We start from the raw sequence: 25,607 nt of genomic DNA on the forward strand, positions 1-25,607 counted from the left end.
AGAGAGACGCTGGGCGGGGTCGCTTAGCTACCGGACTCCCACCTAGCGAGTCTCCTCTCTGCCTGAACCGGAGCTCCTCTGAGGATTGCAAGCTGCCACGGCCCTTCGGAAGGCCGAATCAACCGTCAGCTTAACTCTCTAGAGAGACAGGAGAGAACGCGTGAGGAGGCCCACACGCTTTGGGGGCTCTGAGGTGTCCGCGTCGCAGCTCGGCTGCGGTCCCTGCCCCGCCTCAGGCGAAGTGTAAGACCTGAGCGGGAGGTCAGGGGAAGATCGGCCCACAGACTCGTTCCGCGGAAAGTGTGACAGAGGCGCCGGACAGGCGCAGGGGTATCGGGGGACAACTCAATGGAGTGTGGTGCTGAAGGATAGAAGCCATTCAGGGAGGGGGGACCGTAACGACCGGGGGGTGCCAAGAACTAATCGCCTAAGTTGATCCTCTGTCCGGTAACCACGTGACTGGCTTATATTAAGAGAATGGGTTCCGGACCTCTCTTCCCCCTCTGAAGTAAAGCCTCCATAAGTACTTTCTTGCGCAGGAGCTAGGAAGAGACAGCGCACTCTGGATATGAAACCACTGTTGTTCTAATCTCAATGTATTTACCAGCTTGATTCAAATAGATGCAAAAACCTGCTAAATCAAAACTTAATGTATTTACATGCTTGCTCTAAATGGATACATACCTCTGCCAATTCAGTATTTAATGTACTTACCTGCTTAGTTTAAACTGCTGCATGTACCTGTTGATTTATATAAATATACTTCCCTGCTGATTGCCTAGTTGAATGTATTTAAATACCTGGTCCTTTTACTATTGTGAGGGAATTCAATACAATGTACTGTGTAAGTAATGCAGTTAAACCAAAAATGGAATGTCCAAAGCCCTAATATATCAATTATTGGAAACTTAACCCCTTTTTAATGCAAGAAAAAGATAAAGCCTCTCTATTTTCTATTTAACCAAGACGGTGTGGTGTCATTTTTGGTGGGTTTGCGCTGGGGTGATGTAGAGTGTACTGTGCAAGTACGTCACAATTGCCTTCTAGACTTAGCCTTCCCACTTGGTGCCATGCTACCCTAAGAGGGCCGGTGGTCCGGGTTCCAACAGTTATGTGCATGGTCCGTGGGGTTGGGAGGGTTTCCCAGTGCGGCGAGCCACCAGGAGTTGTCCCAGGCTGAGGGGGCGGGTCCAAGGATGAGTACTTTGGTCTTGGCCGAGTTGAACTTGAGGCAGCCATATTTCATCCAGTTGGCAACGGCCTTCATCCTTCTGTCAAAGTTGATTCTCGCAGCTTTGGGTTCATTGATGAGGGAGGGGATCAGCTGGGTGTTGTTGGCGTAGGAGTCAATGTTGAGTCCATGTTTTCAGAAGATGGCGCGAGGGGGGCCATGTAAATGTTGAAGAGGGTCGGGCTCAAGGAGAAGCCCTGGGGCAATCTGCAGCTGATCTCTGTAGGTTCTGAGAGGAATGGACTAAGTCTGACTCGCTGCTTTCAGCCAATAAGGATGGAGTGGATCCAGTCCAGGGCAGTGTCATAAATGCGGGCGTCATGGAGTCTCGTAATTTGGGTGCGATAGGAGATGGTATCGAAGGCGACAGAGAGGTCCAGCAGAATGAGGGCTGAAGTTTCGCTGTTGCAGAGGAGGGAGCGGATGTCATTGGTGGTGGTGAGGAGTACAGTCTTGATGCTGTGGTTGCTTCGGAAACCAGATTGGGAGATGTCCAGGACATGGTTCTTTTCGATGAACTCAGAGGGTTGGGTGTTGATGGCCTTCTATATGACCTTGGCTGGAAGGGGAGGAGTGAGATGAGTTTGAAGTTCTTGAGGTCAGTCAGGTCAGCAGAGGATTTCTTTAGCAGGGAGTTGATCAGGGGGTTGATCTCGCGTGTTTCCAGTCATCGAGGAAGGTGGTGGTTTCGATGGAGCAGTTGATGGTGTGGCAAAGCTCTGGGCAATGGAGATTTGGGCAAGGGTCCGATAGGGCTCTGGAGTGGATGGCCTTCATGGTCTTGAGTGTGTTGATTTGGGTGTCGAAGCTGTGATAGATCTGCCTGATCTTGTGGTGCAAGAAGGTGCTAGGTTTGTTGCAGAGGTCTTGGGAGGGTGGGACGTCTGTGGTCTTGCTGTCGGGCCGGGCAACTCCTTGATGATGGCGAAGAATACTTTGGCGTTGATTCTGTCTTGGAGGGCCGTTTTCTTGACAGCGGTTTTGAAGGTTGCATGGGTTTCTTGGGTTTTGGTGGGATTGAACCAACTGGCTTTCTTGGATAGTTGCTTGGCGAGTGCCTTCTTGAGTGGTGCTAGAGTCTCAGCGCAGTTGGAAATCAATCAGTGAAGGTTGCGTGCTTAGGTGTTGGTATCTGCTGATGTATGTAGTATGGTAGTGCTGAGGAAGGTAGTGAGATGTTCTCCGGTGGCTTTGTTCCAGCTACGACTGGAGGGGCAATAATGGCAGTGGAGTATGGTGGGAGTGATGAAGGGGAAGTGTACACAATGGTGCTTGGTCCAGAGGAGTTCAGTGGTGTGGCTGTATGTGATGTTTCTGCTGGCAGAAAAGTTGGGGTCGAGCGTGTGTCCGACTGTGTGGGTGGGATAACTAGCTGCTTGAGGCTGATGTTGGCGAGGGTCTCCAGAAGGGATGTGGTGTTCTGGTCACTGGAGTTGTCCAAGTGGAAGTTGAGGTCGCTGAGTAGGATGTGATCAGCAATGTGATCAGTGGATGCGAGAGCCTGGGTGCAATGAGGTCTACGATGGCGTCATTGAAGGACTGGCGGGGACCAGGAGCCCTGTAGACAAAGGTGCTGTGAAGGGTGGTGTAGATGTTGGTCTGGTTCTGGAATGAAGGTGTTCCATGATTGCCGTTTGGTCGTTCAAGTGAGTGGTCAGGCGAATTGTGTTCTTGGGGACAATGGTGATGCCTCCTCTTGGTCAGTCAGCGCAGTCCTTGTGGGGAATTTTGTAGCCGTCTGGGAAGACAGTGGTAATGTCCGGACCAGAGCAGGGTTGGTCCAGGTTTACAGGAGGAAGGTGATGTTGGGAGAGGTGGCGTCAAAGAAGCCCAGATTTCGGTCATGTGTTTATGGAGGGAGCGTGTGTTGAGGAGCATGCAGCTTAGCCAATCGGGTGCACTGCTGCTTGGCTGGGCGGTGAGAGGATCAGGGGTGTTGGGGTAGGTGAGGGTATAGCTGCAGTTCTGGCAGGAGAAGGGTCCTTGGGTGTCCTTCGGTGACTCAAGGTGGCGTGGCGTCCTGTGTTGAGGGCGAGGAGGATGATAGCTTCATATTGGTGGGAGGTCCAAGAACCAGGGTTTGTGGCACTGAGTGGGATTCAGGCACAGACACGCTTACCTTTGTCATACCAAGGTGCACCCGCTGCCCGCGAGCGATGCATGGCCACGCAGCAGCCTCCATTAAATAGTGTGCAGGGAGAGCTGGAGAGCTGTGAGGTGGGAGATGCACTGAGCAGGAAAGGATCTATGGAGGAGGGTCAGGGCCGCAGGGGATTGCAGCGGCAAGGACAGCGAAGCAAAGAGCGAAAGGAACAGAAAAAGTGCAAAAAATGACAGAGAAAAAGGAAAAAAAGCAAAATAACCAGGAAAAGCAGAAAAAAGAGAGCCAGAAAGGCAGCCCAACAGCAGAGCAGTGATGCTCTACCATTCCCCTAGTGAGATCAAAGTAGGGTGTGGGGAGGGACTGTAGTAAGTACTTTTATTTGATTTCTTTAATAAAATGGTGGAACAGACCACCATGGTACATGAGGCCTCAGAACAAGAGTAGTGGAGTGGTGTGGCTCACTGGTTAGAGGCGGCAGACCCGGAAGCAGAGAACGGCCCGGGACCAGGGTTCAATTCCCGACGCGGCAGGGTCATGGACCAGGGTCAGCGGACTCGATAATTCTCGCCTCGGTGCCTACTCTAACCAGGGATCACACTCGGCAACTCTGGGCATTAGCTTGCCTCATCTCTACAACGGCCCCCCACATTCGCCGGGGATGCCTGGTTTCACCTTGGAGATACCCAGTAGGGACCATCTCACAGGGATAGCCAGGGCGGGTTCCCCAGCGGTCTACAGCGCCATGACGCCTCAGGGCAGCAGTGCGCTTTACAAGACACATACATTTACATTTTTACAACAATTGATCAAGTTAAAATTACAATAAACACATGAATTAAAACGATATTTGCATGGCGTAACGTTAACTTTTTGGTGAGTTGATTAAAACTATACACATATTCACATGCTTCTCCAAAGTATGATAAAGTGCAAGTGCTGAGGGGATATGGACTGCGGGGTTTAAAATAGATGAACGAGGCAATACTGTATGGTTTAGTTCGGATCACTGAAATAATATCGAGGGACAGAATATCGACCAACAAAAATATCGTTGACAAAATATCGAGAGACAAAATATCGAGTTTCTATCTACAAACAGGTAAGTACAAAAATATCGAGTTAAAAATATCGTTTACAAAAATATAGTTGTAAAAAATATCGACTTTAATAAAAACAATGTTTAATTACATTAATATAAAAAATTAATTACTAAAATATACTTAACAATACTTAAAATAACTTTTAATAATTAAATAATTAATGAAAGTAAAAAAATAATATTTTTTAATCATATTTCTTAAAACATATATATATATAGTAACAAAATTTAATTAAATAATAGCCAATATTATTAACGTACAAATACAAAAGAGTAAAAATTACTATTCCCACTCCAGTGGGTGCAACAGTAGGGAAAGAGTTGGATAGTGTAGGGGTTAAAATTACTATTCCAACTCCAAAGAGTGCAACAGTGGATATATGACATTACAACGCAACTTTTACAACGCACTACCATTACAACGTAAGTATTGCTAAGTATATAATAATTTTTATAATTTAAATTATTTAAAATTAATTTAATATAATTTAATTTAATTTAATTTCATTAAATTAAATTAATGTAAATTTAATTTTACTTTATTTTTACACTGTACCCCTGTACCCCAAAAACCCCAAACTGACCCTGAACCCTAAAAAAACCCTTTACCCAAAAACCCAAAACTGACCCTGAACCCTAAAAATACCCCTTTACCCAAAAACTAAAAACTGACCCTGAACCCTAAAAATACCCCTTTACCCAAAAACCCAAAACTGACCCTGAACCCTAAAAATACCCCTTTACCCAAAAACTAAAAACTGACCCTGAACCCTAAAAATACCCCTTTACCCAAAAACTAAAAACTGACCCTGAACCCTAAAAATACCCCTTTACCCAAAAACTAAAAACTGACCCTGAACCCTAAAAATACCCCTTAACCCAAAAACTAAAAACTGACCCTGAACCCAAAAAATACCCCTTTAATTTAACATAATTAGCAATTAATCAATTAAATTAAATTAATTACCAATTACATTTTAATTAATTAACAAATATTATTTAATTACCAATTAATTAAATATTACTACCAATTAATACATTTACATATTTAATTAATTATAATTAAATTACTTCCCACCCTATTCCCCTATAAACCCACAACCCGCTACAGGAAATAAATTATTTTAATTTACATAATTAGCAATTAATCAATTAAATTAAATTAATTACCAATTAAATTTTAAATAATGAACAAATATTATTTAATTACCAATTAATTAATTATTACTACCAATTAATAAAATTACATATTTAATTAATTATAATTAAATTACTTCCCACCCTATTCCCCTATAAACCCACAACCCGCTACAGAATAGAATTACACAATAATTAAAAAAAATCATTAATTAAAAATAATTATAACATAAAATGACACTTTTCACACATATTATAACATAAAAACACTATAAATAATTAAATATTATTTAAAAAACGATATTTTTTACTATCTAGATTATATACTTGGATATTTTCACTTTCTATATTATTTACAGTCGATATTACTTCACTTACCTTAAAAACGATATTTTGGCTGTCGATATTCTGTCCTGTCGATATTTTGTCCAAACGATATTTAAAACTCGATATTCTGTCCAAACGATATTTTGGAGTCGATATTATGTCTGTGCACCGTTTAGTTCAGTTCATATGTCGTTCTTGTCTAGTTCCTTTGCCGGCTAAGTTCCAAAATTGTATTGCTTTGCAAGGGTGTGGGGAGGGACATGGCTCTCCTTTCAGACCTCTCTCTCTCATGATGGGTGTGTATAGTAGAATGTGTTGAAGGACTGGCCTCTTTTTTAAGATCTCTCTCTCAGGTTAGTTTGTGTGCCCTAGAAAGGGTGTCTGTGAGAATTCTTTGGTTTAAGATTGCTCCCTTTGGACCAAGAGGTTAACTCGCCTATAATTTGTCCCATAGCAATAAGCCCAAGAAGTTCAGTTTTTATACTGAGTGGTGCCTTTGAAGTGAGTTCAGTGAATTGCACTGCCATTAAGTAGTGTGTGAGGGGTTGGACTGCTGGGAGGCGGGAAACTCGGGTAGCAGGAAAGGATCACTGGAGGGGGCGGGGACAGGGGGCGATCGCAGCGGCAAGGGCGGCGAAGGAAAAAGCAAAAAAAAAGGAAAAAGTGCAAAAAGAGACAGAAAGAAAGGAAAAAGAGGCCAGTCCCTCTACCGTCTGAGAGTGACGTCTGAAAAGAGAATCCAGTCTTGCCCTACACCCTACTACACACACCTATCATTACAAAAAAGGGTCTCTGCATAGAAGCCAGTCCCTTCACAAAGCAGACTACACACACCCGTCATCTAAGAGAGAGGTCAAAAAGGAGAGCTCAGTCCTTCCCCACACCCAACTACGCATGTCTATCATTACAGAGAGTGATCTCAGCAGGGAGGACAGCCCCACCGGACACCCTAATAAGCACATCTATCATCTGAGCAGGAGGTCTAAAAGGAATGGGCTGTCTCTCCCCATGCCCTACTACACACACCTATCATTACAGGTTTCAGCAAAGAGGCCAGATCACCACAAACACTACTATGGACACCCGTCATCTAAAAGAGAGGTTTAAAAGGAGAGCCCAGTCCCTCCCCACACCCTACTATGCACACCTATCATTTCAGAGAGAGGTCTCAGCAGAGAGACCAGTCCCTCCATATACCCTACTATGCACACCCATCGTCTGAGAATGAGGAATAAATGGAGAGTGAAGCCATACAAGATATAATAAATCAAATACTCTGCAAGTTTTTGGATCCTGGAAAGAGAAAACTTCATAAGCCTATAGTGATGAGAAGGGAAAACAGGTAGTATCTAAAGTGCGCATATGCATAAAAAATCCATCCCGTAACCCAATGTGGGAAAGCATGTCATTTACCAAGTGATGAGGCTACACCAAGGCCATGTAGCAATCTTAAACAACAATTTCTATGCTCCTGAGTATGTGCCCATATGTTCAAGATATTGTCAAGAGCAAGGAACACACCCCTTACCAAAAAACACCTTGTGTTTACGTGCATGACTTGAGTGACACGCATTTTATGGTACCTGTAGATGCGTAAGTGAAATAGTTATATGTTGGCTTTGAATGATAGCATCAGGTATTCAGAAGAAATGGGTCAGTGTTGGTGAGTGCACTGCCATAGTTCAAAAGTTAATTATCCTATACCAACCAGTAAGAATAGAAACAAGCCCCACATCTTTTTATTCAAATAGGGCTAAACATTCCACACAATCTATGTCAGTCCTAGTAGTGCGTGCGGCAACCCCACGAACATACCCTCTGCTCTGGGCTTTAAATAAACATCCTCCATGCACAGGCTGCCTGCAAACCACCACAACCGCCCAATAAGCCCACGTAACCGTGGCCGGTGGACGCACCCACCCAACATACTCCCACATAACATTTAGCTTCAAATGGACACCTCACATAGTGGAACTCTTTCAGACCATGTGTGAATCACAGAAAAAAATGTCACAACGCAATTCAGCATGCAAAGCTCATTCCTTGAATCAATTAATCCAAACAATTCAATATCCAGGCTTCTTATTGTTACTTACAAGTGTCCTTTCAAAGTTTCTTTAAGCCGTACAAGTGATCCTGCTGCTCCTGTGTCTCCTCCTTTACAGAGACAACTTCGGCTTCCGGAAGTTAAAGCGGCTAGGTACGAGACATCCCTGCAACACTAGACCACTAACCGAAGAACTGTAACTCAGTTATTACTATTCACACATACGTTCGAAAGATTCGTATTCTGAAAGATACTATAACAAGCTCATTGAATATTTACTTATATAACCCAAAATGCTCTTTAACGCACGAGATGTGATACAACCAAGCCAAAAGATCCAGTTCATATCCAAACATAGTCAAGACGATGGAAAAATACACACGTTGTAGCAAACCACATATCAAATGCATGAAGGAAGCAGTGTAAGAAAGGCGGGCAAGAAGAAAGTATCCTAGTAGAAACACAAGGTTTAAAAAAAGGCTGTGCCACCTGCGAGTAAGCTGTTGTAACAAGTACAGGTGAAGCACTTTAAAAAGAGACAACTGTTTGGAAGCGGCATGATGAACATCAAATAGTACAGTGCGCAAGAGGAAAGGAAAAACATCCCCTAGTAGATGAAAGAAAGTCCTAAAACATTACTTTTGGAGCCAGGCTGGCAACATATTCAAACAACTGGACTGTTATAGTAAAAATAGGTGGTGCAAATCAAAAAAACACAACCATAGTAAAATAATATGATACAAATCAGATAATACATGTGTCAAGAGGATATTACCCCTAGAGAAAGTAAGGCATCAACTTGCCCCCATTCAAATGCAGTTTTATGCATCGCAAATTGCAAATCCACCTTACCTCTAACTGTCTCAGACGTTGCTTCCTGCACCCCCCACCCTTTTGTCAGGCAACATTACATCAATACCATGAATTCCTGAAGTGAGACCTATCAGGCCCCCCTGTGAAGTTATGAGACACTAAGCATATATGGTATCCCTATTTAGGCAAGCCCTTCAATGTTCTTGTATTCGCATCTTTAATTGACGCATCGTACTACCCACATAGACCTTATTACACCCACAAATCAATACATATACATCAAAGCTTGTAAGGCAATTAATGAAACGTCAAAGGGTGTATTTTCTAGCTGTGTTGTAACTGAAGGTTTGAATCCTATTTAACTCTAGATAGCAAATGTTACAATCCCCACAAGTGTAAAAACCCAACTGGGTGTTTTAGGTAGCATGCAACTTGGGCACAAGGTCTCTATAATTGTCTTACTCCTCCTGTTAGTGATGGAAGGTCTCACAGAAATCAGGTCACTAACCCCTGGCACTCCCTTTAGGAGACCCCAGTGTTTATTCAAAACTTTGTAGACGTCATGGTTGAGGGTTGAGTGCATAGTAATGAATGACAGACGTTCTGTCACTCCCTCCTTCTCTTTCTTATAAATCAACGTGTCCTTCCGACTCCCACCCCTAGCTTGCAGTTCTGCTTGTTGAAGGACCTGTTGCTTGTATACTCTTTTACTCCATCTCACATTTGCCAATTTTGCATGGAAGTCAAAGTTGTCTCATCACTACAATTTCTGAAAATACGAGGTAGTTCACCAATTGGACTAACTCTTTTAGTGAAAGGAGGATGGGCACTGTCATAATGTAGTATACTGTTACCAGCAGTTTCCTTCCTCTACAGTGTACTCTGCACCCTATGGTTGGTGACACAAACGTTAGTGTAAAGGTGACATTCAGAACATTATTAAGGAACCCAACATACTCTTTCATCTGGACTTCAGTTCCCGCCCAGATGATGATGATGTCATCAATGTAATGGCCCCAAAATTGCATGTTCTTGGTCCATTCTGCAACCGCCACAGACCACGCATAAGTATGCTTCACCCACCCCATAAAGAGGTTGGCATACGATGGCGCAAATTTAGAACCCATTGTAGTCCCTTGTCTCTGTTTATTCCAGTTTTTGTCATAGAGAAAGTAGTTATTGTCAATAATTAAATCAACCATATCCAATAGTATCTCATTGTGATTCAACAGATTAGTCCTCAGGGTGGATAAAAAGAATTCCACTGCCATCCTCCCTAGATCCTTTTTACAAGTGTAGAGTGATTCAAGGGTTCAGTCATGGAGCCAATTACAGAGATGAGGGGCGCCCAGCCGGTAAACGTTCCTTCTTGTGGATCTACGGAAGTAGATACAAACATGTAAATCTAGGATTACCGATTAGAAGAAGGTTGAATTCAGCGTCTGAAAGACCATAGTCCAGAGACAGAGTCCAAGTTCCAACAGTTTCATGCCACAGTTCCCAATGTGAACAGGAACATTCTTTATTGACTGATGAAGCCCTTGTTTCTGGGTGAAACGCATTGGCTGTGCTTGTATGCCTGATCAAGAAGAACTTTAAATTAAGAATTTTCCTGTTCACATTGGGAACTGTGGATTGAAACTGTTGGAACTTGGACTCTTCATTTTTTGTGATTATATTGCCACTCATTTTGTTGTTATATTTGTATCTGATTTATGGCCATGTGGCAGCTGGTCATTTGAGGTGGGCAATACAAAATGTGTGACTTAGTTGTGAAAAGAAATCTAAACTGTAGATCAAAGTAAAATATAGAACTCTAATGTGTAATCACACACTTAAAAAAAAGACATACACAATAAAACAATACTATACAATCTAAAAAAATTATATCTCTCTCTATGAATTATAATTAACACTTTAATGGAAAAACACAGACAAAGGCTATGAAAAGTATGTGATTGCTTTAGTGATGAACTTTCTCTGAAATTGTCTCCATATGAGAGGCAGAAGAACTGAGGAGATAGGTAATCTAAACACAAATCGTGTCATATTACTCTGTTTTAAACGCAAAGATCATTTTTAGAAACATTTTGGAAAGTGTTCACCCTTTCTTGTTAAGTTACAATACAAAAGCAATTCTCTTTCAGAATAATGTCTGCAAACATGATATTTTATTCAGTTATTCTACCATACATAGATTTAAAAATTATATATTATAATTGTTTTTTAAAACCCTACAAATCCTCTGAAAAAAACAAAGGTTAAAGTAACATTAAAGTTAGGTGTGATAAAAAAAATCTGTGTTCGTTAGGTAAACTTGTGGTTGTGAACAATAACTTTTTGGACATAAAAAACACAAAAATTCACTAGTTACAGTTATCAGCACTAACTATCACTTACGCCCCCACCATGCACAGCTTATAACCTCACATATGACATCACTTGTAACATGTTCTATGGCATCTTTTATGACATCACAGATGGCATCTCAAATGACATCATTGATGAAATCACTGAGCTTTGTTTTCCAGCATATTGCTGTATAAATTGCTTTCACTTTACACATATCATAATTCACACTAACAATCAACCATAGATATATGGGAAACCCTCATTGAGTATGGTGTTAAATCTGTATACAGCTGGTCAGAGAAATCCAAAATAGTGAATACCAATTCCAAAACAAATGGCCCACTATGGACATCTTTTATCTGTATCAAACCACTGACACACATCAATACTACATTGAGAATTGAGTACAGTATACAGGGCTTACTTGATAGAGTTTTACTTCAAACCACACTGTTTGGAACCAATGAAACTTTCATAAGAAATACACAACAGCATATTAAAAAATATCTGTGAAGAACAGTGAACACTCTATGCAACAGCTGTCAAAAAAGACCCTATTCTCTAAAAAATAACCAAGATCGGAAGGTGCTAAACAGTCTATTACCTACACCGTTCATATAAGGGTAAAAACTTTACAGATAGCCCATCTTCTGAAGCAAAAAAAACACACGTACATAAGTTAGTGCCTGGTGCACACAGCCTTCTATGTGAAGTAAAATTGCCATGCTGAGACGATTCTCTTCAATAACTCAAGGCTACTTACAATACTTAGTATGTAGAACATAGAATCTTTACCCCGCTGGAAACCTTTTCTGCAGCACGAAAAAACTTACGTGGGACATAATGTACACAAGTCTACTGTCACCAGTACAAAAAAATTACTCTTGAATACAAAGATTTATAACATGTTCAATACCTCTTCACAGCCATGCTGCATTAAGAGGACATACATTTTCTAAATACTTACACCCATTAGCTGGCCCTAAACTGTAATCAATTAAGTGGAAAAGTAATATGGTAGTTATTCGTCACAATCTAAAATATAAAAAAAGAGCACACTCATTGGATGATGTGAACTAACTATAACGGGGAAATTTCTATGGTTTGGTACGAGAGAAATAGCCAACTAACTATAAAGTCCCTGAAACCTATGTTTTTTTCAGTGAATTTCTAAGGTTTTTTAAAATGCTAATTTCTAGCTATAACGTGTCTGAAATCTATGGTTTTTTCAGTCAATTTCAAAGGTTTTTTAAATGCTAATTTCGAATTATAATGTTCATGAAACCTATGGATTTTTCAGTAATTTAGAATTTTATTTTAGTGATATTTCGTAACTTTGTTATTAAAATATTATAATGTCTTCTGTTTTCTTAAATATTAATATATATATATATATATATATATATATATATATATATATATATATATTTTTTTTTTTTTTTTTTTTTTTTAAAGTGGATTTGCATACCCATCGTGTACCTATCTCGGTGGGTGTGTGGATTCAAACCGCCATATTGGTAAAGTCATGAAGGATGCGCGTTTCAGCCAGACCACTCCACTTACACTTACAGGGAGGGAACTACAACGCTACATGTCCCAGGTCTTCCCTGCAGTGACCTGCTGATCACAGGTCTAGTTGTCAGCATGCCACAACCACTCCCTCATGGCTGGTTTACACCCACACCACACCCATGCAGCACAGGCATCACAGGACATGTGACCCTGCCAATAAAAAGGGCCGGGTACACGTGCTCGACACGATTGCCACTCTCTATCTGGGTGTATCCGTTTGCTTATTATGTGGGTGGCAGCCGAGGCACTTTGGCTGACACAGGCCTCCCACAATGTGGCGATCACTTGAGGTGCACAGAGTTGGTGGCAGCCGAAGCACTTTGCTGGACACTAGCCTTCTGCCACGTGGCGATGACTTGAGGTACACGGATTAGGTGGCAGCCGAGGCATTTTGGCAGACAAGGGTCTCCCGCCATGTGGCGATGACTTGATCTGCACTGAGTTAGTACCACCAGAGCGGAGCGGGTGTGCAGCCTGCGATGATTCATAGGCCTTGTTACATCATCCTGTCAATCAAGACCCAATTTGAATTGTGAGCTCGGCTAAACCACGTGTACGCCAAAGGCAGCTGGCTGTACAGACATGACTCCTCGGCGCTTTGCAGCAGGATGTGCTGGGGGCCTGTACCGCGGAATCCAGCAACAGCTGAGGAGGTTGCTCTGGCACGTGGTGAGCCCTCTTGGAGACACACCAGTTGCGGCAGGCGAGCATTGAGGTCTGGGTGCGCTGGGTCGGGCAGTCATCACTCGACAGAGAACTGGTCTGGGGACCAGGGCTGGGATGTTAGCGAAAAATGTAGGACTCATGCACAATGCCTGAGAAGTTTGCGACGACATTAGTGTACAGACCCCAGTGGTCCAGTTTTCTCTGCACATTGTTGGAATGCATGTGGTTCAAGTTGCGGTGATTGTGTGCAGTGTCGGCAGGGGGCACAAGTACTACATGTGTGCAGTCAGTTGCCCCCAAAACGGACATGAAGGCTGCTATGGTGTGGTTCCCTTGCTTGGTCTCCAGCTGTTCCTACACAGTTTGGGTGAAGTGAACATGCAGGTGTATGCAGCTGAAACGAACCGTGATGCTTACAGGTGTCATAAATCCTGCATAATGAGACCATAACAGAAGTTCTTGTTGTTGTAACGTTCCTTTTGTTTCCTATGAACCCTTTCCAACTGACCGACGGCCTCCATGATTCAGTCGGATTGTGTTGGTCGGCCCCTCCGACTGCTGCCTCTGACTGCATGCATCCTAAAGCATAGGTTGGACCGCAGCAGTAGATGCAGTTCAGACCCCAACCGACAAGCTGCCAGTTGTGGTACGAACTGCATCGTAATGAGGCACTATGTGTTTTACCCAATGTTCCATATTGGGACCCTGGACCACCTGCTCCTCCACCAGCCCATATGCAATAGCTGGATGTGAAACAAATGCCCACTGCTGTTTCATGTTTCTTTCCAATACTCTCCTCCAATTGTATTTTGTGGCACACACAGTTCTATCATTTTGAGTGTCATCTGTGTGTGGTGATACTTTGATGCTTTAATCCCATGTTCCTGTATAATACTTGTATATAACAGGGTCATATCCTTTGTCATTACAAGGAAATCATTTTTCCTGACTACATCAAAGATTTTTCTCATTAAGTCTATTCTGTCCCATACATAGGAGATGAAACAATGTACATATGGTCTTAAAAAACATCTACATATTTAGAGGTGTACTCAAACAAATTATACTGCACTGATATACTAGGTCTACCTGTGTGTGGGGGGGTGGGTTCTTATGGATTTTGGGGATTATTTAGAATGTAGGCAACCTGGGATGATCATTCTTGAGGAGCATATACTTCTCATAATTAAGGATTACCTTTTCCTGCCTTGTGCCTAATTCTTCATGGTATTGTTCCATATCTCTAAATACTCAGTTTTAAAGATTCTTTGATAGTATGAATTATCATTCAAAAGTATATATGATTCAATCAATTGATCAATCAATCAAGTGGCTTTTAAAGCACGACTACTCATCTGTAAGGGTCTCAAGGTGTGGCGGGACTGCAGATCTGTTGCAAGGCACTGTGGTTCTTGAGCTCTTTCCTGAATTGGGGCAGTGACCGTGATTGCCTTAGGGGGAGAGGCAGGGTGTTCCACGTCTTTGCTGTGAGGTAGGAGAAGGATCTTACCCCGGCTGTGGTCTTGTGAATACGTGGCTTGGCGGTCTGGGCCAGTTGGGTGGAGCGTAGGTCTCTGGTGGGTGCGTGGAACAAGAGGCGGTGGTGGAGGTATGCAGGTTCTGTGTCATGTAGGGCATTATAGGTGTGTGTGAGGAGCTTGAATGTGATCTGTTTGTTGACTGTGGAGTTCTCTCAGGTGTCAGGTGATGTTGCTGTTACGGATGATGTTGAGGATGAGTCTGGTGGAGGCATTCTGGATGTTTTGCAATTTCTTGAGGAGTTTCTGGGTGATACAGGCATAGAATGTGCTGCTGTAGACGACTCTGCTGCTAATGAGTGCATGGGTGACCGTCTGTCCGGACTCAATGGGGATCCACTTGAAGATCTTTCAGAACTGGCATAGCGTGTGAAAGCAGGATGATGAGACAGCATTGATCTGGCAGTTCATGGTGAGCGAGGAGTCCAAGATGATGAAGAGACTTTGTGCATGGTCTGTGGGTGTGGGGGGAGGTCCAAGATCTGTGGGATTCAAGAGTCATCCTAATTGAAGGGGGTGGATCCCAGGAAGAGGACTTAGGTCTTCTCTGAGTTTTCCTTGAGGCAGCTATCCTTCATCCATGTGGCAACAGCCTTCATACCATCATGGAAGTTGCTCTTGGTGACTGTGGGTTCGTTGGTGAGGGAGAGGATCAGCTGGTTGTCATAGGAGAGAATGTGGTGTCCGTGCTTCCTGACGATGGCTGCGAGCAGGCTAATATAGCTGTTGAAGAGAGTGGGGTTCAGGTAGGAGCCCTGAGGCACTCCGCAGCTAATTTCACGTGGTGGGCCCTCTTGGAGACACTCCGGTGGCAGCAGGTGAGCATTGAGGTCTGGGTGCGCAGGGTCGGGCCGTCATCACTGGGCAGAGGACTGGTCTGGGGACCAGGGCTGGGATGATTGCGAAAGATGTAGGAATCATGCACAATGCCTTAGAAGTTTGCGACGGCATTAATGTACAGACCCCAGTGGTCCAGTTTTTTCTGCACATTGTTGGAATGCATGTGGTTCATGTTGCGGTGATCGTGTGCAGTGTCGCCATGGGGCACAAGTACTACATGTGTGCTGTCGGTTGCCCCCAACACGGACAGGAAGGCTGCTATGGCGTGGTTCCCTTGCTTAGTCTCCAGCTGTTACTACACAGTGTGGGTGAAGGGAACATGCTGGTGTATACAGCTGAAACGAACGGTGATGCTTACAGCTGTGATAAATCCTGCATAATGAGATCATAACAGAAGTTCTTGTGGTTGTAACAGTCTTTTTGTTTCCTATGAACCCTTTCCAACTGACTGACGGCCTTCATGATCCAGTCGGATTGTGTTGGTCGGTCCCTCCGACTGCTGCCTCCGACTCCATGCATCCCAAAGCATAGGTTGGACCGCAGCAGTAGATGCAGTTCAGACCCCAACTGACAAGCTGTCAGTTGTGGTACGAACTGCATCGTAATAAGGCACTATGTGTTTTACCCAACGTTCCATATTGGGACCCTGGACGACCTGCTCCTCCACCAGCTCATACGCAATAGCTGGATGTGAAGCAAATGCCCACTGCTGTTTCATGTTTCTTTCCAAAACTCTCATTATTTAATTCAATTGTATTTTGTGGCACACACAGTTCTATCATTTTGAGTGTCATCTGTGTGCGGTGATACTTTGATTCTTTAATCCCATGTTCCTGTATAATACTTGTATTTAACAGGGTCATATCCTTTGTCATTACAAGGAAATCATTTTTCCAGACTATATCAAAGATTGTCCTCACTAAGTATACTCTGTCTCATACATAGGAGATGAAACAATGTACATATGGTCTTAAAAACCATCTACATATTTAGAGGTGTACTCAAACAAATTATACTGCACTGATATACTAGGTCTACCTGTGTGTGGGGGGGCTGGGTTCTTATGGATTTGGGGGATTATTTAGAATGTAGGCAACCTGGGATGATCATTCTTGAGGAGCATATACTTCTCATAATTAAGGATTACCTTTTCCTGCCTTGTGCCTAATTCTTCATGGTATTGTTCCATATCTCTAAATACTCAGTTTTAATGATTATTTGATAGTATGAATTATCATCCAATAGTATACATGATTCAATCAATTGATCAATCAATCAAGTGGTTTGTAAAGCACGACTACTCATCTGTAAGGGTCTCAAGGTGTGGCGGGGACTGCAGATCTGGTGCAAGGCACTGTGGTTCTTGAGGTCTTTCCTGAATTGGGGCAGTGACCGTTTTTGCCTTAGGGGGAGAGGCAGGGTGTTCCACGTCTTTGCTGTGAGGTAGGAGAAGGATCTTACCCTGGCTGTGGTCTTGTGAATACGTGGCTTGGCGGTCAGGGCCAGTTGGGTGGAGCGTAGGTCTCTGGTGGGTGCGTGGAACGAGAGGCGGTGGTTGAGGTATGCAGGTTCAGTGTCATGTAGGGCATTATAGATGTGTGTGAGGAGCTTGAATGGGATCTGTTTGTTGACAGTGGAGTTCTCTCAGGTGTCAGGTGATGTGGCTGTTACATATGATGTTGAGGATGATTCTGGCGAAGGCATTCTGGATGTTTTGTAATTTCTTGAGGAGTTTCTGGGTCATACAGGCATAGAATGTGCTGTTGTAGACGAATCTGCTGCTAATGAGTGCATGGGTGACCATCTTTCCGGACTCAATTAGGATCCACTTGAAGATCTTTCAGAACTGGCATAGCGTGTGAAAGCAGGATGATGAGACAGCATTGATCTGGCAGTTCATGGTGAGCGAGGAGTCCAAGATGATGAAGAGACTTTGTGCATGGTATGTGGGTGTGGGGGGAGGTCCAAGATCTGCGGGATTCAAGAGTCATCCTAATTGAAGGGGGTGGATCCCAGGATGAGGACTTAGATCTTCTCTGAGCTTTCCTTGAGGCAGGTATCCTTCATCCATGTGGCAACAGCCTTCATCCCATTGTGGAAGTTGCTCTTAGCGACTGTGGGTTCGTTGGTGAGGGAGAGGATCAGCTGGTTGGCATAGGAGAGAATGTGGTGTCCGTGCTTCCTGACGATGGCTGCGAGCAGGCCATATAGCTGTTGAAGAGAGTGGGGCTCAGGTAGGAGCCCTGAGGCACTCCGCAGCTGATTTCAGTGGGAGTCGAGTGGAACAGTGATAGCCTGACTCTCTGTTCGACTGGTGAGCAAGGATCGTATCCATTCCAGGGCATTTTCATGGATGCTGAAGTCATGAAGTCTTGTGCATAGGGTGCTGTGGGAGATGGTGTCGGAGGTGGCCGAGACGTCCAGGAGGGCGAGGGCTGCAGTTTCGCCTTGGTCGAGGAGGGTGCGGACATTGCCTGTGGTGGTGAGGAGGGCGGTCTCCGTACTGTGATTGCTTCGGAAGCCAGATTGAGAGCAGCCCAGGATGTGATTCGTCTCGATGAACTCAGAAAGGTGTATGTTGATTGCCTTCTCGATGACCTTGGCTGGAAAGGAGTGCAGAGAGATGATATGATGTTCTCGAGGTCCTTCGGGTCGGCAGAGGGTTTCCTCAGCAAGAGGATGATCTCTGCATGTTTCCAGTCTTCCGGGAATGTGGTGGAGTTGATGGTGCAGCAGAGTTCTGGGGCAATGGAGGTGCCGGCTCAATTGATGATGTGGTGCGGGCAGGGGTCCGAGAGTGATCCTGTGTGGGTGCTTTTCATGACCTTGAGGGTGTTGTCAGTGGGAAGGGGAGTCAGCTGGGGTCTGGTGTCTTTGTGTGTGGTGGTTGCGAGTGGGGGGAGAGGGTCTTGTGTATCAGGTTGTTGACACTGTCATAGATCTCCTTAATCTTGCAGTGGAAGAAGGCGCTGGTGTTGTTGCAGAGGTCTTTGGAGGGTGGAATGTCTGCTGTCCCTGTGCTTCTTCAAGATAGATATCTCTCTTCCACAACACAACATTGCCCACCTTATCTGATGGCTTATAAATACAATCTTTGTTAGATAGCTTGAGTACAGTTTCTGCATATTCTCAATTTATACTTGATATTGTAACTCTATTTTTGGATGTATCAATCTGTTGTTTTTTCAAATCCGCTATAACACAATCAGAATATGCATCAATCATGTCATATTATGAGGTACATAGTAATAAACTTGGAACTTGGACTTGAAAGATCTAATTGATTCACGTGTCCCTTCAATGAAGTGACTATAACTAGCAGCCCTAGCACACTCAGTGATGTCATAAATTGTGACATTTCAGTTGCCATCAGTGATGTTATCAATGCTGTCATTGAACATATCACAAGTTCTGCAATATTTGAGGGTAAAAAGAGTGCATGGTGAGTTATAGTTACTTCATGGTGCAAGTTATAACCGGCTAATTATAACTGGTGTTATGTTTAGTTTAAAGAGTTATGTTTTAAATGACATTGTTCCCTAACTATTACATCACTTTAACATGAATTTCTATGGTTTTATTTAAGGTAAATTAATATATTTTCACTATATCTACCTTTAAAGTCACTTTAACCTTTGGCTTTTTCAGTTAGTTTTTTAAAATGTAAAGTAAGTGTATATTTCTATTTATAACTATGTCAACCAACGCCAAGCACAGCCATTTCACAAGGATGGTACAAAAGGGGGGGGGGGGGGGGGTTGGTGATGGACGGAGCTTCTGAACCAATCAAACACTCACACCCAGTCAAAAGATCTGGGTTTGATCCATCACCGTTCTTTAGCCCACTCTGTCAGGGTTGGGGCTCCCTTCGCGCCTACCTAGCCTATTAACTACAACTCCCATGCTGGACTACAACTCCCATGAGCCTTGGTACCAGGAAGCTACTTAGTGACTGTATGCGCATCGGCTCATGCGCGTAATTCTGATTGTTCCGGGTCCTGTTGAGGTCCGCAGGTTTGGGGCTTGTGGTGTCGTTGCTGCTCCAGCCTCGCTGTTTGGAGGCATTCCTGATCTTCTCTTGGTCGCTGTGGGTGAGTGATCGTCCTTCGGCCCCCGCGTTAGTCAACGGTGGGCCGGCCGACCACACGTTACCGTTGTTCTTCCTTCTTCACATGTTCTCGGGGCTCCGAGAGCATCAGCGCGGCTGCGCTAATACTGTTCCAGAACGCGTAGTGCCGGCTGGCCATGCGTGTCTGCATCGCTCCTCCCTGTCATCGATAGATCGCGGAACATAGTGGTGGCTGCCACATGTTACCGTGTTCTCCATTTCCTTTCTGCTAAGAGCGGAGCGCTGTGTGTCGGCTGGCCACGCGCTACCGTTAAATGATTAATCATTTCTTCGTTTGTAGCGGAGCAAGGTGTGTTGGCCAACCACTTGCTGCCGTGATTCATTGGATTTAATGGATTCCCATACATAGAGATTTATCGTGGTGTCTGCCACTTTCTACAGTTCGTTTGTGTTGGTGGGAATTCAACCTCTGGCACATTTCCTTTTACAGCAAGCTGGATATGGTGTTACAATATTCCAGGTGTTGAAGAGCTTTGTGGACTTTGCCTGTGCTGTGCTTATAAGTAGCGGCTGACCTTCAGTGGTTATATGCAGGTGGAGAGAGCTAAGATGCCTTCCAGTGTTTTCCCTATTTACTCTGCTGGGTATAAATAGACTCTGTGGTTCAGGTGTGTAAGTGTGTTCAACTGATGTTCCTTTCTTAGCGAGAATTGAAGAGAGTAGCTATGATGTTGCTATGTTGCGTTTAACTGTGTTGTCTGTTCTTATATCATTTCAGAGCCTTTGTCCCAGCAGTCCCCTCCCCGTTCCTGACTTCCCTCGCTTAATGGTTCCAATTCCCTGTGTTCTAAAATCAGGGAGTTGGTAACGTTAGGAGGTGGACCCCCATTATCAACGACCGGATCCTGTGGAACGTAATCCTGACACACTCTGCCACCCCAGTTCAGACATGGCTATATGCAAATCAGTCTGACCCTGTGCCTCATGGGAACAGTCCAGCCCGAACTGCCAAGCCATGCCTTCCCTGGACCGGAAACAAGCTTCCGAGGACCGGTTTCTGGCATTACAGCCGTCTTCAGCCCGGCTTGCTTGAATCCAGTAGCAAAGTGAGCAAGGGACTCACGTCTGAGCATACCCTGCCACACTTATGGCGGCCAAAGCGGTACAAAAGGGGGTGGTGATGGACGGAGCATCTGAACCAATCAAACACTCACACCCAGTCAAAAGATCTGGGTTTGATCCATCACCGTTCTTTAGCCCACTCTGCCACCCCAGTTCAGACATGGCTATATGCAAATCAGTCTGACCCTGTGCCTCATGGGAACAGTCCAGCCCGAACTGCCAAGCCATGCCTTCCCTGGACCGGAAACAAGCTTCCGAGGACCGGTTTCTGGCATTCCAGCCATCTTCAGCCCGGCTTGCTTGAATCCAGTGGCAAAGTGAGCAAGGGACTCATGTCTGAGCATACCCTGCCACACTTATGGCGGCCAAAGCGGTACAAAAGGGGGTGGTGATGGACGGAGCATCTGAACCAATCAAACACTCACACCCAGTCAAAAGATCTGGGTTTGATCCATCACCGTTCTTTAGCCCACTCTGCCACCCTAGTTCAGACATGGCCATATGCAAATCAGTCTGACCCTGTGCCTCATGGCAACAGTCCAGCCCGAACTGCCAAGCCATGCCTTCCCTGGACCAGAAACAAGCTTCCGAGGACCGGTTTCTGGCATTCCAGCCGTCTTCAGCCCGGCTTGCTTGAATCCAGTGGCAAAGTGAGCAAGGGACTCACGTCTGAGCATACCCTGCCACACTTATGGCGGCCAAAGCGGTACAAAAGGGGGTGGTGATGGACGGAGCATCTGAACCAATCAAACACTCACACCCAGTCAAAAGATCTGGGTTTGATCCATCACCGTTCTTTAGCCCACTCTGCCACCCCAGTTCAGACATGGCTATATGCAAATCAGTCTGACCCTGTGCCTCATGGGAACAGTCCAGCCCGAACTGCCAAGCCATGACTTCCCTGGACCGGAAACAAGCTTCCGAGGACCGGTTTCTGGCATTCCAGCCGTCTTCAGCCCGGCTAGCTTGAATCCAGTGGCAAAGTGAGCAAGGGACTCACGTCTGAGCATACCCTGCCACACTTATGGCGGCCAAAGCGGTACAAAAGGGGGTGGTGATGGACGGAGCATCTGAACCAATCAAACACTCACACCCAGTCAAAATATCTGGGTTTGATCCATCACCATTCTTTAGCCCACTCTGCCACCCCAGTTCAGACATGGCTATATGCAAATCAGTCTGACCCTGTGCCTCATGGGAACAGTCCAGCCCGAACTGCCAAGCCATGCCTTCCCAGAAACCGGTTCTCAGAAGCTTGTTTCCGGTCCAGGGAAGGCATGGCTTGGCAGTTTGGGCTGGACTGTTCCCATGAGGCACAGGGTCAGACTGATTTGCATATAGCCATGTCTGAACTGGGGTGGCAGAGTGGGCTAAAGAACGGTGATGGATCAAACCCAGATCTTTTGACTGGGTGTGAGTGTTTGATTGGTTCAGATGCTCCGTCCATCACCACCCCCTTTTGTACCGCTTTGGCTGCCATAAGTGTGGCAGGGTATGCTCAGACGTGAGTCCCTTGCTCACTTTGCCACTGGATTCAAGCAAGCCGGGCTGAAGACGGCTGTAATGCCAGAAACCGGTCCTCGGAAGCTTGTTTCTGGTCCAGGGAAGTCATGGCTTGGCAGTTCGGGCTGGACTGTTCCCATGAGGCACAGGGTCAGACTGATTTGCATATAGCCATGTCTGAACTGGGGTGGCAGAGTGGGCTAAAGAACGGTGATGGATCAAACCCAGATCTTTTGACTGGGTGTGAGTGTTTGATTGGTTCAGATGCTCCGTCCATCACCACCCTCTTTTGTACCGCTTTGGCCTACATAAGTGTGGCAGGGTATGCTCAGACGTGAGTCCCTTGCTCACTTTGCCACTGGATTCAAGCAAGCCAGGTTGAAGACGGCTGTAATGCCAGAAACCGGTCCTCGGAAGCTTGTTTCCGGTCCAGGGAAGGCATGGCTTGGCAGTTCGGGCTGGACTGTTCCCATGAGGCACAGGGTCTGACTGATTTGCATATAGCCATGTCTGAACTGGGGTGGCAGAGTGGGCTAAAGAACGGTGATGGATCAAACCCAGATCTTTTGACTGGGTGTGAGTGTTTGATTGGTTCAGATGCTCCGTCCATCACCACCCCCTTTTGTACCATTTCACAAGGATGGCAAAGCATTAGCCACAGGGCCCGGCATGGGGTTATCCTCTGGGCCTTGCCTTTGGCTAGGCCCCGCATCCATCCCCCAACTAGTGGCCAATCCCCTGCCTAGCATGACTGAAATGGCCAGTGTAGGTTGGCCGCAATACCTGGCATTTGTCTACCCTCTCCTGGCAGATGGCCAGCCCCTGGCATGGCCTTTGGCCATGCATACTGGGTGGTTGATCATGTCCACCCTCTCTCTGTGAATTTCAGAGAAAGTAACAATATGAGGGGGTGTCATTTTAAGCAAGGCAGACCTACTGGCTCTGTCAAAAGGTCAGAACACCAATATGCAAAAAGCAGGCCAATTGGCTTTATCAGGGAATCAGACAACACATCACAATATATATTTATTTAAGCAATTTTTAAAGCACGCAAATACCCTTGGGTGTCTCGGCGCTGCGGACTGGAAGGAAAGAAAGACCAAGGAGCAGGTGAGTTATTGGTTGAAGTGCCCGGTTTTCACTTGTTTCCTGAAGGTTAGCAGGGTAGGATTAGTCTTAATGTGAAGGGGGGCGTGTTCCACAATCTGGCAGTGAAGACTGTGAATCTTCTGTTGCCCCATGATGCTTTCTTGGTACGAGGGACAGTCAGAAGGTTAGCTGCTGATGAGCGCAAGGGTCTGCTGGGTGTATATGAGCTGAAAACTTTCTTCAGAAACTCAGGCTCTTTATTGTGGATTGCCTTGTATGCAATGCACATCGCCTTGAATGTGGTTCTGCTTCTTATGGGCAGCCAATGGAGCTGTCGCACCACCTTGGATATCGGCTTAAACTTGGGGGTACCTGACAGAATCCTGTTGGCTACGTTCTGCACAAGTTGTAGCTTATTCACTACTTTTTCCTGGGCATTAACTAAGAGACCATTACAGTAGTCGATGTTAGCCATTACCAGTGTGCTGATAAGCGTTCTACTATCGCTGATTGGGAGAAATGGTAGGAGTTTTTTTTATCATCCTAAGGACGTAGAAGGATGAAGAGACAACTGAGTTGGCATGGTGTACGAACGACAACTTGTCATCAAACATAACATCCAGGTTTCTGACCTTTGTGACGGGGACGGAGGTGAATCCAACTTGGCTGGCCACCATGTGGGGGACCAGACAGGGGAGAGATTACCAAAGATCATCACCTCCGTCTTGTCAGAGTTTAATTTGATGCAGTTGTTAGCCATCCATGCACCGATGGCCAACATTCCTTCTTGGAAGCTTGCCGCAACTGTCCCTCCATCCTTGTGTACTGCTAGCACCAATTGCGTGTCATCGGAGTACGATGTTAGACCCATCCCAAAGGATTTAATGACCCTCACCAGGTCCTACACATAAATATTTAATACGGTTGGACTCAGTGATGATCCCTGAGGCACACCACTAGGAAGTGCAAATGGTGGGGAGTTGAAACCACCAAAACTTACTAGCTGCGTCCGATTGGATAGGAAGGGGGACAGGAGGGCTTTGGCCCTGTTTCTGATGCCAATGGCTGAGACACGGTCGATCAGGGTGGCAGGATCGACCGTGTCAAAGGCTGCAGATAAATCAAGCAGCACAAGGACCGCGGCCCCACCTTGATCTAGTACCATCCTGATTTAATCGGAAGCTTTAATGAGGGCTGTCTCCATGCCATGTACAAAACAGACCTATTAGCCTTGTCAAAAAGACACAATAATAACTTATTCATGAACATATTCCAAATTATTCTTTATTAATACACATGTATACAAGTCTATAAATAATAATTGTCTCAAGAATCTTTAAATAAAGCATTTTTTATACATAAAAACATAAACTAGTGTTTGAGTATTTTTTTATATTCTTTGGGCCACAAAATGCAACCATATGACCAACTAAAAGTCGTCCTTGCACTTAAGCTGTAAAGTTTACAGCTGTAGCTAGGAATGCTTTACAAATGATAGCAAGTTGTTCGGGGGGCCATGTATTCAATGACCCATGAGACTTAATGTATGATTTTTTTTAATGTTCCCAGGGGGCTGCTACACTCCTTGCAGCCTCCCCACAACATTTTAAGAAATGGTTGGTGGTGCCCTTACCCCTTTTTTGGACACCACAATTAACTAAAAATATATATATATAGTCCTCAGAGGACATTATGGGGCACTCCACCAGCAGAAACAGTGAATATGAAATGAGCAACTTTCACATACCTGTGCCAGGTTTTATTCCCTTTTTTTCTGGGTGTCATTGTTTAACCCGGGGCACACAGCAGATATCTGTTAGCTTGGGGCTGTGGGGTGGAGGCCCAAGGCCACTACAGTCCTGCCATTTTCCTCACCCAGCACCCATCTAGGATGCTGGAAGGTGGCAGCCATTGTTTTGTAATGGCAGCATGGGGAGTCTAATCCCACGCAGCACTGCCCCTTTTTGTTGGCAGGTGCCCCGGTCCCCCCCTCCCCGGGATATCCACAGCAACGTCAAGCAATGGGTGCTACAGGGGGAGACCCATGGACCCTAGTGCCACACCAATTCTCCTACCAGCACCAATCCTGGGGTGTTGA

The sequence above is a fragment of the Lissotriton helveticus genome, chromosome 10 (genome assembly GCF_964261635.1).
Source record: "Lissotriton helveticus chromosome 10, aLisHel1.1, whole genome shotgun sequence".
Classification (NCBI taxonomy): Eukaryota; Metazoa; Chordata; class Amphibia; order Caudata; family Salamandridae; genus Lissotriton; species Lissotriton helveticus.